Source organism: Zootoca vivipara, chromosome 13 (assembly GCF_963506605.1).
Source record: "Zootoca vivipara chromosome 13, rZooViv1.1, whole genome shotgun sequence".
NCBI classification, from domain to species: Eukaryota; Metazoa; Chordata; class Lepidosauria; order Squamata; family Lacertidae; genus Zootoca; species Zootoca vivipara.
The window spans coordinates 49,374,461-49,384,147 of record NC_083288.1 but is presented as its reverse complement, the minus strand read 5'-3'; the positions used below and the strand labels follow the sequence as shown (position 1 = coordinate 49,384,147).

At 46.1% G+C, this 9,687-nt stretch overlaps 2 non-coding genes across 2 annotated transcripts; one reads left to right on the top strand and one right to left on the bottom strand.

Annotated features, from left to right (window-relative positions):
* Positions 1-7,975: 7,975 nt before the first annotated feature.
* On the bottom strand, positions 7,976-8,046 carry TRNAG-GCC (transfer RNA glycine (anticodon GCC)). Its single transcript has one exon. It is a non-coding gene; the product is annotated as a tRNA-Gly (tRNA).
* A 135-nt stretch (positions 8,047-8,181) lies between these two features.
* On the top strand, positions 8,182-8,252 carry TRNAG-GCC (transfer RNA glycine (anticodon GCC)). The gene has a single exon. It is a non-coding gene; the product is annotated as a tRNA-Gly (tRNA).
* The last annotated feature ends 1,435 nt before the right edge of the window (positions 8,253-9,687 follow it).

Genomic DNA, 9,687 nt, shown 5'->3' with positions numbered 1-9,687 from the left:
GGGAAAATCATATGCACCACAACTGGAACACTGGGAGGGGGTTAAGGGTTTGGGTTTTTTTTACCTTGTTTTTATTATGTATTGTGTGTTTTTTATTTTGTATTTTTTATACTGTGAACCACCCTCGTACCTGGGCGGTGTACAAATTTAATTGAAAATAAATTTTGAAAAAAATCTTGTTGGCCTTTTGAGGATGTCTGAACCAAGGGAGGGGTTGGAAGTTTGATTCCAGTACAAAATACTGAAGAATATCTGTCTTGAAGCCATGAACAGCATACATAGATTGATGAAAGATGATATAATAATAATAATAATAATAATAATAATAATAATAATAATAATAATATTTATACCCCACCTATCTGGCTGGGTTTCTCCAGCCACTCTGGGCGGCTTCCAACAAAATATTAAAATACAATAGTCCTTCATATATTAAAAGCTTCCCTAAATATGCCTTTGAGGTCTGGCTCATAGGAGCGCACATTGATTTAGGAATCCTGAATAGGCACACGTACAAACTACGCTTGCTGATTTCCTCCCTCTTCTACACAGTTCTCAAAAGTGAAGGAGCCCTGCCTTGTTTCGCACCCGGCCCCTGCATCTGTGCCATACTAAAGCCAGCCGTTACTGATCTAGAAATCCAACCTGCAAATACTCCTGCTGCAACCTGGGAGACTTTGGCCGAGGATTCTGTGCTTGGGGGGGCACCAAACAATATTTGTTTGTCGAAAACAACAACGACAAAGACGCAGCACAAAAGGAAAATGGGTTGGGAGGGAGGAGGAAAGGAGCAGACGCCGCTTGGAACCCAAAGGCTTCCAAAGGACCACTGCCTCAGCCAAAGAACAAAACTAACTCTTGTCCAAATCTGTTTAAACGCCACTGTCTCCGCTGAGCTTCATTGCGAGGAAACTGGAATCCCGGGGGGTTCTCTCCTTGCTCGGATATTGCAAGAATAAATTGAATACAAAGCCCCCTCCTTTGGGGTTTTTCTCTCCAACTTGTGTACCGTTTGTCAGTGTTAAAAGGGTGCCTGAGCAAACTTCCCCCACCCCCGCACTATTCAAAAGATGCCTGGCATGACTCTGATAAAAGTGCCAATTTTCTTGATGGAGTGTATGAGTCATTCTCCTCCTCGCCCTTTTGCACAGAAACTCCCCAAAAGAGGCTCAGTTGGCTGCATCACCCCTCAGCCGATGCTCTTAAAAAATAAAAATACGTAAAATGAAACCAGAAAGACAGACGTCACTGAGGCTGCTTTGCCAAAAGCTGAACGAAAGAGTAGGGTGTTTGGGCGAGATGTGAAATGGCAGGAGGAGGCAACCGAGATGGTACTGCAGGGGGTAGGTGGGTGGGTGAAAAAGCCAGCAACCGAGAAACTAAACAAAATTAGACCAAGAGCAGCTAAGAGGGTCTTTTTTTCAGCTGCCACATGTTTAACACTCCAGTATACCTGAAGGGGGTGGGACCCAGGTGGCGCTGTGGGTTAAACCACTGAGCCTAGGGCTTGCTGATCAGAAGGTCGGCGGTTCGAATCCCTGTGACGGGGTGAGCTCCCGTTGCTCGGTCCCAGCTCCTGCCATCCTAGCAGTTCGAAAGCATGTCAAAATGCAAGTAGATAAATAGCAACCGCTACAGCGGGAAGGTAAACGGCGTTTCCATGCGCTGCTCTGGTTTGCCAGAAGCAGCTTTGTCATGCTGGCCACATGACCCGGAAGCTGTCTGCGGACAAACGCCGGCTCCCTCGGCCTATAGAGCGAGATGAGCGCCACAACCCCAGAGTCGGACACGACTGGACCTGATGGTCAGGGGCCCCTTTACCTTTATACCTGAAGGAGCTTCTCCACCCCCATCATTCTGCCCGGACACTGCGGTCCAGTGCCGAGGGCCTTCTGGTGGTTCAATCGCTGCAAGAAACCAAGTTACAGGGAACCAGGCAGAGGGCTTTCTCGGTAGTGGCGCCGGCCCTGTGGAATGCCCTCCCACCAGATGTCAAAGAGAAAAACATATGCTTTTAGAAGACATCTGAAGGGTGCCCTGTTTAGGGAAGCTTTTAATGTTTAACAGACCATTGTATTTTAATATTTTGTTGGAAGCCGCCCAGAGTGGCTGGGGAAACCCAGCCAGATGGGCAGGGTATAAATAATAAATAATAATAATTATTATTAAAGCCCAGTGTTTTCCTGCCCAAGAATCCTGGGAACGGCGATATGCCAATGGCGCTGGGAATTGTAGTTCTGGGGAAGGGGGTAAAGGAGAGTTGCCAGGATCCTTTGGGGGAAAGTCATGTACCTTAAAGGTTTGTGGGACTTGGGGTATCAGTCACATGGCAGGACAAGGAAAGATGTGTTCTCCTAAGCATGTTCACACTTGCACACCAGAAATGTACAAAAGAAAAAGCGTCCCAACGCGCCAAAATTATGACACGCTTTTTCTGCTGAAAAGGTGGTAAACATATACCATCAGTCCTGGAAGTGTTCCAAGCTAAACCCATAGCACAGCTATTATGTCAATCATCAATCAATCAATTGATTGAGCTATTATGTGGGGCTTACCTTGGAGCTATGGAAGATGTCCAATCAAAGTTCTTAAGGCAAATTTTCTCTGTAGCACTCTGTGTCCCAAAAGCATCATTGCGCCTAGAGGCTAATCTTCCCTTGGTAGAATTACGGATCTGGCATAGGACACTTAACTATTGGCTTCGCCTAAAATCTCCACCCCACCCCTCCCGGTCTAATATCCCTAGTACTGTATTGCAAGATTGTCACAAGATCGCCTGGACTAAAATGGTCTATCAAAAACATCACTCTTGTGGTTTATCACCACAACAGCTACTCACTTTGGGTTTTAGTAAAGCAAACAGTCTAATTTGTCAGCGCCTAAATGATATCGAGCATCAGAACAACTTGGCCACAATAAGGAAATTTTGCCCATGGTATGACGATTTCCCACCTTCCCTGGCACCCTATCGGCATAACCTGGCAATCCTAAAATATAGACGCATTTTTACTCTCACAAGATTTAATGACAGGTAGGTAGCCGTGTTGGTCTGAGTCGAAGCAAAATAAAAAAATTCCTTCAGTAGCACCTTAAAGACCAACTAAGTTTTTATTTTGGTATGAGCTTTTGTGTGCATGCACACTTCGTCAGATACACCTCGTCTCAAAGATCTCAAAGCAGCTGTTTTATTACAGAAAAATTTCAGAAACAGACTGGAAAGGGAAGTTGCTGAATTGGAACTCATTACCAAGCTTAAAACCATGGAGCCACCTGGGATGAACAAAGACATAGGATTCTTATCTCATTATGCATGATCAAGCTTTCTTTAGCGCCTCAGGCCTTGCTCCCCCCCCCCGCAGGACCTATTGCAGTCATTAGCAGCCATCAACAGGTTTACCACTCCTATCAGCCCATCACCCATTCCCACCCACCCCCACCACCCTTTGAATATACATAAGGGTCTGGCTCTTCTGTTTCAAGTGTACTGTATCTGAAGAAGTGTGCATGCACACGAAAGCTCATACCAAAATAAAAACTTAGTTGGTCTTTAAGGTGCTACTGAAGGAAGATTTAATGAATTGCCCTCGGCTGTACTCAAGGGATGATACCAAAAGATTCCACACGAAAATCGCTTATGTCTCTATGGAGAGGGCAGCACCTTCTGGCCTGCACTCTTTATAAAGACTTGAGGAATGAGATGATCACCCCTCTTTTATTGTCCATTCCGGGTCACCCAGCCACTGCCACAGTGTCCTTTCTCTTGGCAGATCAAGATGAGCAAGTGACAGCAAAGGTTGCAAGGTTTTTAGCTGGGGCAATCAGAATAAGATCCACTATTTGACTATTGATTCAAAACCCTAAAATGTATTTTATATAATTGACTCTTTCTTTCTATTCTTTGTATACCGTATCATATTGTTGTTTTATTGCTATGGCCAATGGCTGATGCAAATAAAGATTCATTCATTCATTCATTGATTCATTCATTCATTCATGTTCACACTCCTGTCTTGGAAGACTTCTGCGCTGGCTTGGTCAGGTTCACAGAATGGAAGAGGGCAGGATCCCACCCAAGGACCTGGCTCTACGGGGAGCTGCCTTCAGGCACCAGGCCCGCTGGCCGAACAACTCTGTGTCACAAGGGAGTCTGCAAATGTGGCAGGAAGGTTGGCAATATCAACCCCACCAGGTGGGAATCACAGTGCCTGGAGGCAGCCAGTCGAGCCGTTTATCCACCGCAGTGATCAGAGGAGGAAGGAGCGCAGAGAGAAGAAATGGCACGGTCGTAACGTCCAACATTTCTCCGCTGAAAATAGGGATGTCCTATTCTATCATTGGAATAGGTGGCGCTGTGGGTTAAACCACAGAGCCTAGGGCTTGCAGATCAGAAGGTCGGCGGTTCGAATCCCCGCAACGGGGTGAGCTCCCGTTGCTCGGTCCCAGCTCCTGCCAACGTAGCAGTTCGAAAGCACATCAAAGTGCAAGTAGATAAATAGGTACCGCTCTGGCGGGAAGGTAAATGCCATTTCCGTGTGTTGCGGTTTTGTCATGCTGGCCACATGACCCAGAAGCTTTACACCAGCTCCCTCGGCCAATAACGCGAGATGAGCGCTGCAACCCGAGAGTCGGTCACGACTGGACCTAATGGTCAGGGGTCCCTTTACCTTTGCTTTATTCCAGGGGTTGCCAACTTCCAAGAGACTGTGATCTACTCACAGAGTTAAAAACTGGCAGTGATCTACCCCATTTTGGGGGGTTCAGGTTGAGGTTGAGCTTTTTTTAGGAAGGAAAGCCCTGTTTTGGGGCATTCAGGGCAAACATGTAGAGCTTTTTTAGGGGAGCCAAAGTTGCTGAGCTTCTTTGGGGGGAGCCAGTGAGCTACCACAGACGTCCAGTGATCTACCAGTAGATCACGATCTACCTGTTGGACATGCCTGCTTTATTCTATTACTGCAACTCAAATTATAGTTTAATATACTACCATATTTATTTTGCCCACTTTGTTGGTAAATGGGTTGCCATGCATCTGGAATTTATATGAGTTTCCCCCAAAAAAGCTCAACGTCAACTTTGAGTTTCATTTCCCAAAAATATGGCAACTCTATCTGTAGTCCAACAAAATCTGGAGGGCACCAGGTTGAAGAAGGCTGGCATAGACCAATCCTTCCTGGGGTGTTTCTGGACTATGCAACCCAACAGACAAAACCCCTGTGAATTCTAAGGCAGCCCTCTTCACAGTAGCAACAGAATTCACGTCTGATGCTTGGAATTTATTGTTTATTACCAGCAGAATGCCTGAAAGGCAGAACTGAGATAAGATGATGTGAAGGCCAGGGCCCGAGACCATCCCTCACTCCCAGCTGCATTTTCCAAATTATTCCGAAGCCTTTGCTTTTAACCCTGCCATCGCAAGGGAGTCTCCAGACTCCGGTTTCAAGGAGTCAAAACACATCGTCCACAGTGTTATAGGAAAAAAAAAACCTGCTCCCTTTTCCTTATGGGTTATTGCAGAGCCCGTATAGAGAGTGGGTTCCCTATTGGTAGGAAAAAATAACAGAGGCCAACCAGAGTATATTGAGAAGCAAAGTATGGTAGCTAGTAAGCCTGATCTTTATTAAACTGTTGCAACAGGGTCCCCACTCACCACATGCAGGAGGGAGGAGAGAACCCAGAACAAGTGCTTACTGGTATATAGACTTTTGAAATTGCCCACCCTGTGGCCCAAGCCAAGACCACCCCACAAAACATCATACATCACAGAAGCAGGCATCTACAGCAGAAATCCTGTCTGCCAGGATACCTGATAATGGTCACTGATTGCATTACCTGGCCAGCCTGGCCATTCTTTTGTGATGGTTCATACTTTAGTTCCCGAGTCCAGGTCACAGGCTCACTTTTTCATACACAAATACTCCCTTAAGATAGGTAAAATAAAAAAATTCCTTCAGTAGCACCTTAAAAACCAACTAAGTTTATATTTTGGTATGAGCTTTCGTGTGCATGCACACTTCTTCAGATACCTAAAGATGGTCTTCAGATATCACTCATTCATGAACATAAGGTATCTGAAGAAGTGTGCATGCACACGAAAGCTCATACCAAAATATAAACTTAGTTGGTCTTTAAGGTGCTACTGAAGGAATTTTTTTATTTTGCTTCGACTCAGACCAACACGGCTACCTACCTGTCCCTTAAGATAGGATCTGTAAGCAAAAAAACAATGGGAAGGCTTTCCCCATTTCCTCCCTCCTTGCAGAGAAATATATTGAGGTCAATTTGGGAGAGTCAAAATGGCTTCTGGATTGCTCTCCTGTGATATTTCAGGCACAAGGTTTATATACTTATGTATTCGCCTTGTACATTTATGAACATTTATTTTATATTTGGGACTTTAGAATTCTTATAACAACGGGATTATTTTTTTTGGTCGGGGCAAAGTGAAATACAGAAAGTGATGGGAACAGTATCACTCATTCATGAACATAAATGAGACAGGACCTGTATATTTTCCAGGTGCAGGAGAATTATAGCATCAAAGAACTGTAAAGTTGGAAGGTACCCCGAGGGTCATCTAGTCCAACCCCCCTGCAATGCAGGAATTCTTCTCACAGCTGTCCCTGGGTGGGGTTGAACCACCAACCTTCTGGAGGGCAGAGGGTTTTTGTGCTTGAATCCTGCTTGTCCCAACAGGGCAATTTTTATGTTCTTAAATTTTGCCTCATATCTCCGGTTCTAGAAATGCTGGAAAGTGACTGGTTATTTATTCATTTATTTGTAAAATAATAATAATAATGAAACCTGGGGATTATCGTTCATAGGGTAGCGTGGGAACTGCCCCCTTGTGCCCCACACAAAGCAGACACCATGTAAAAACTTAGGCAATTCATTTACAAGGCCTGTGAGTTGTGGAAGAGAGAGAAGAGGGCTTATCAGAGAACCTTCTCCAAAATAGAGGGCACAATGTTGTGGAAAGCTGGGCTGGACCCCCCTATCCCCCAAAATCAAAACTTTCCAGAAGGGTGGCAGTATTTAATCTCTTGCAGAAAGACAACAACAAAGATTCTTGTGACGCCTTAAAGGCTTAATAAATTTGTTTCGCAGACTACAGTCAAATCCATCAGATACATGTTATGTACCTGTTATGCGCACCCCTGTATGTACATGTTATAAAGGTTGTTATGAATGGTGCAAGGGAAACTGGAAAGTTAGGTCACAGGGAAATGAAAGGCAGGAAACTATAGAAAGAGAACGCTGCCTTAATATCGGTGGTAATTTTGCAAAACAGTTGTTGATAGCACACAAATTCTGGCACTGGTAAGTCAATTAATACATCTAAAGTGCTAATTCATGTTAGTTAAAACTGCAACGAAACACTTTTTTTTGGTGATGTGGCCTCCTTGAGTAAGTAACAATATAAAAGAAGACCAAGGTGTGATATAAGTTGTGATCTCTCTCTCTCTCTCTCTCTCACACACACACACACATCATACTTTGGGGATTACTATTATGTCCAATGGTGATAAAGTTGAAGAAACTATGACTACTTACAAAACAAAGGATGCATGACATCTACATTGAAAATTCTTTTTCCTGGCTTAAAGCAATTTCAACAGATGTTCGGTTTGCTTGCATTCAGTGGTAGAATTTTCACCCGTCACATGGGAGACCGTGGGTTCGATTCCCAGCCAATGCAAATTCCTTCTCTCCCCCCTGATTCCCCCCATGCAAGAGAATCCAGTCATTGCAAAAGCAACGGTGACAGTTGTTGGCGCCTAGAAGACCTACATTTGTTTGAGCAAAATCATTTGTGCACCACAGCACAAGCCAGCAGTCTGACTGCGCTGCATGCACCTGATGAAATTGACGGCGGTGCACAGAAAGCTTCTGCCGCGAGAGTACTGTATTTGCTTTTGCAAGTGCGGAACATTGGATACCTTTCCTAGGTGGGGGTTGGGGGCAGCAAAAGGAATTTTCTTGCATTGGCCGGGAATCGAACCCGGGCCTCCCGCGTGGCAGGCGAGAATTCTACCACTGAACCACCAATGCATTTACGTGCAAGCTTTCCTGCAGCAACTCTTTTTTAATTACTGCAATTAACAAGAAGGCTTTTGTGCAGTCACAAATCAGAAGCGTCCCGCATGATGTGCACAGATATCCCGGCAAAACCTGCACATCGTGCCTGCATTGGTGGTTCAGTGGTAGAATTCTCGCCTGCCACGCGGGAGGCCCGGGTTCGATTCCCGGCCAATGCAACAGTGTTTTTTTTTTTTAAATGGATTGATTGACCCCGATTTCATCTGGGTGCTGTGTTTCCTTGGGCTGCAGCCCGGCTCCCTTTTGCTTCTCGGCGAGCGGCTACCGCCTGCTGCAAGCAGCGAGCCTGGCTTTGCAACCCTCTGCCAGCAAGACCTCTTGCCCTGTTCAAAGCCCTCCCGGTCTCCGGTTGCTGCAACCCCGCTCCTGCACACTGGTTTACAAAGAGCCAAGTTGTCGTCGTCTTGCATGCATCCACCACTTTTGTATTATTATTATTATTATAATTACAATTATTATTATCTTCTGCAAAGAGTTGGATCAGGCACCCCCAAACTTAGGCCCTCCAGATGTTTTGGACTACAATTCCCATCTTCCCTGACCATTGGTCCTGCCAGCTAGGGATCATGGGAGTTGTAGGCCAAAAATCTGGAGGGCCGCAGTTAGGGGATGCCTGAGTTGGATGATGGTGCGGTGCGTCGTCTGAACGCAGCCTGAAACCTATCAGTGTGATTCCCAAGGCAGCCTTTTCAAAAGGCTGACCCTGCACGGTTGTTTGTCGGGAGGCGAAGCCTGACACCTCCAGGCCACTGGCCATTCAACGAGCTGAGACTGGTGAGAGCTTGGAATCTCGGCCCTGGTCCAAGCGACGGGGACACGTGGACTGCACTGCAGGGTTGTCGTAAGGCCCTGTCTCTCTTATCTTCCGAGGGGCACATGATGGTGGTGTACACGGTTCTCCTCCTCCTCCCTATGTCGTCCTCACAACAACCCTGCGAGGTGGGCTAGGCTGAGAGGTGGGGACACAGTGAACTCCACGGCCGAATGAGGGATCCGAACCCTCTTCTTCCCAAGGTCCTAGTCTAACACTCTAACCATCACATAGCTAGGGGTTACGTTTACGTGGGCAGGGCAACGTCTGAATGCTGATAAACACACGTGAGCACACACAAACCCAAATGAGCCACACGACATTTCCCGCAGGAAATAAAACCTGAGCCAGAAAATAACGTGGACTCCTGAGCTTACGTTCACCGCTTTTTATCAGAATTGCAGGGATGGGAGGGAACCCCGAGGGTCATCTAGGTCAGCCCCCTGCAATGGCAGGAATGTCATCTAAAACGTAGAAATCTCCAAGGAAGGAAAGAAAGAAGCAGAGTGTTGTTGCTGCCACTTAAGTGAAATCGCAGCCGCAATCTTGAATTTCTCAACTGCTCCTTAATCAAGGCCAGTGATTCTTTCACGGCTACAGGTAAAATGACTTTGTCAAAGGAAACCCGTAAGTGCCAACTCCAGACGGAGAAAGAGCTAGTCTTCTAAGAACCCAACAACCCCTCTATATTGTCAACGAGCCAACCGGGCAATCGTAAGAGGGGTAGGTGGGAGAAACGGCCGGGCCCGCGCTTCGTTTTCTCTACTGCGCATGTGCCTGTT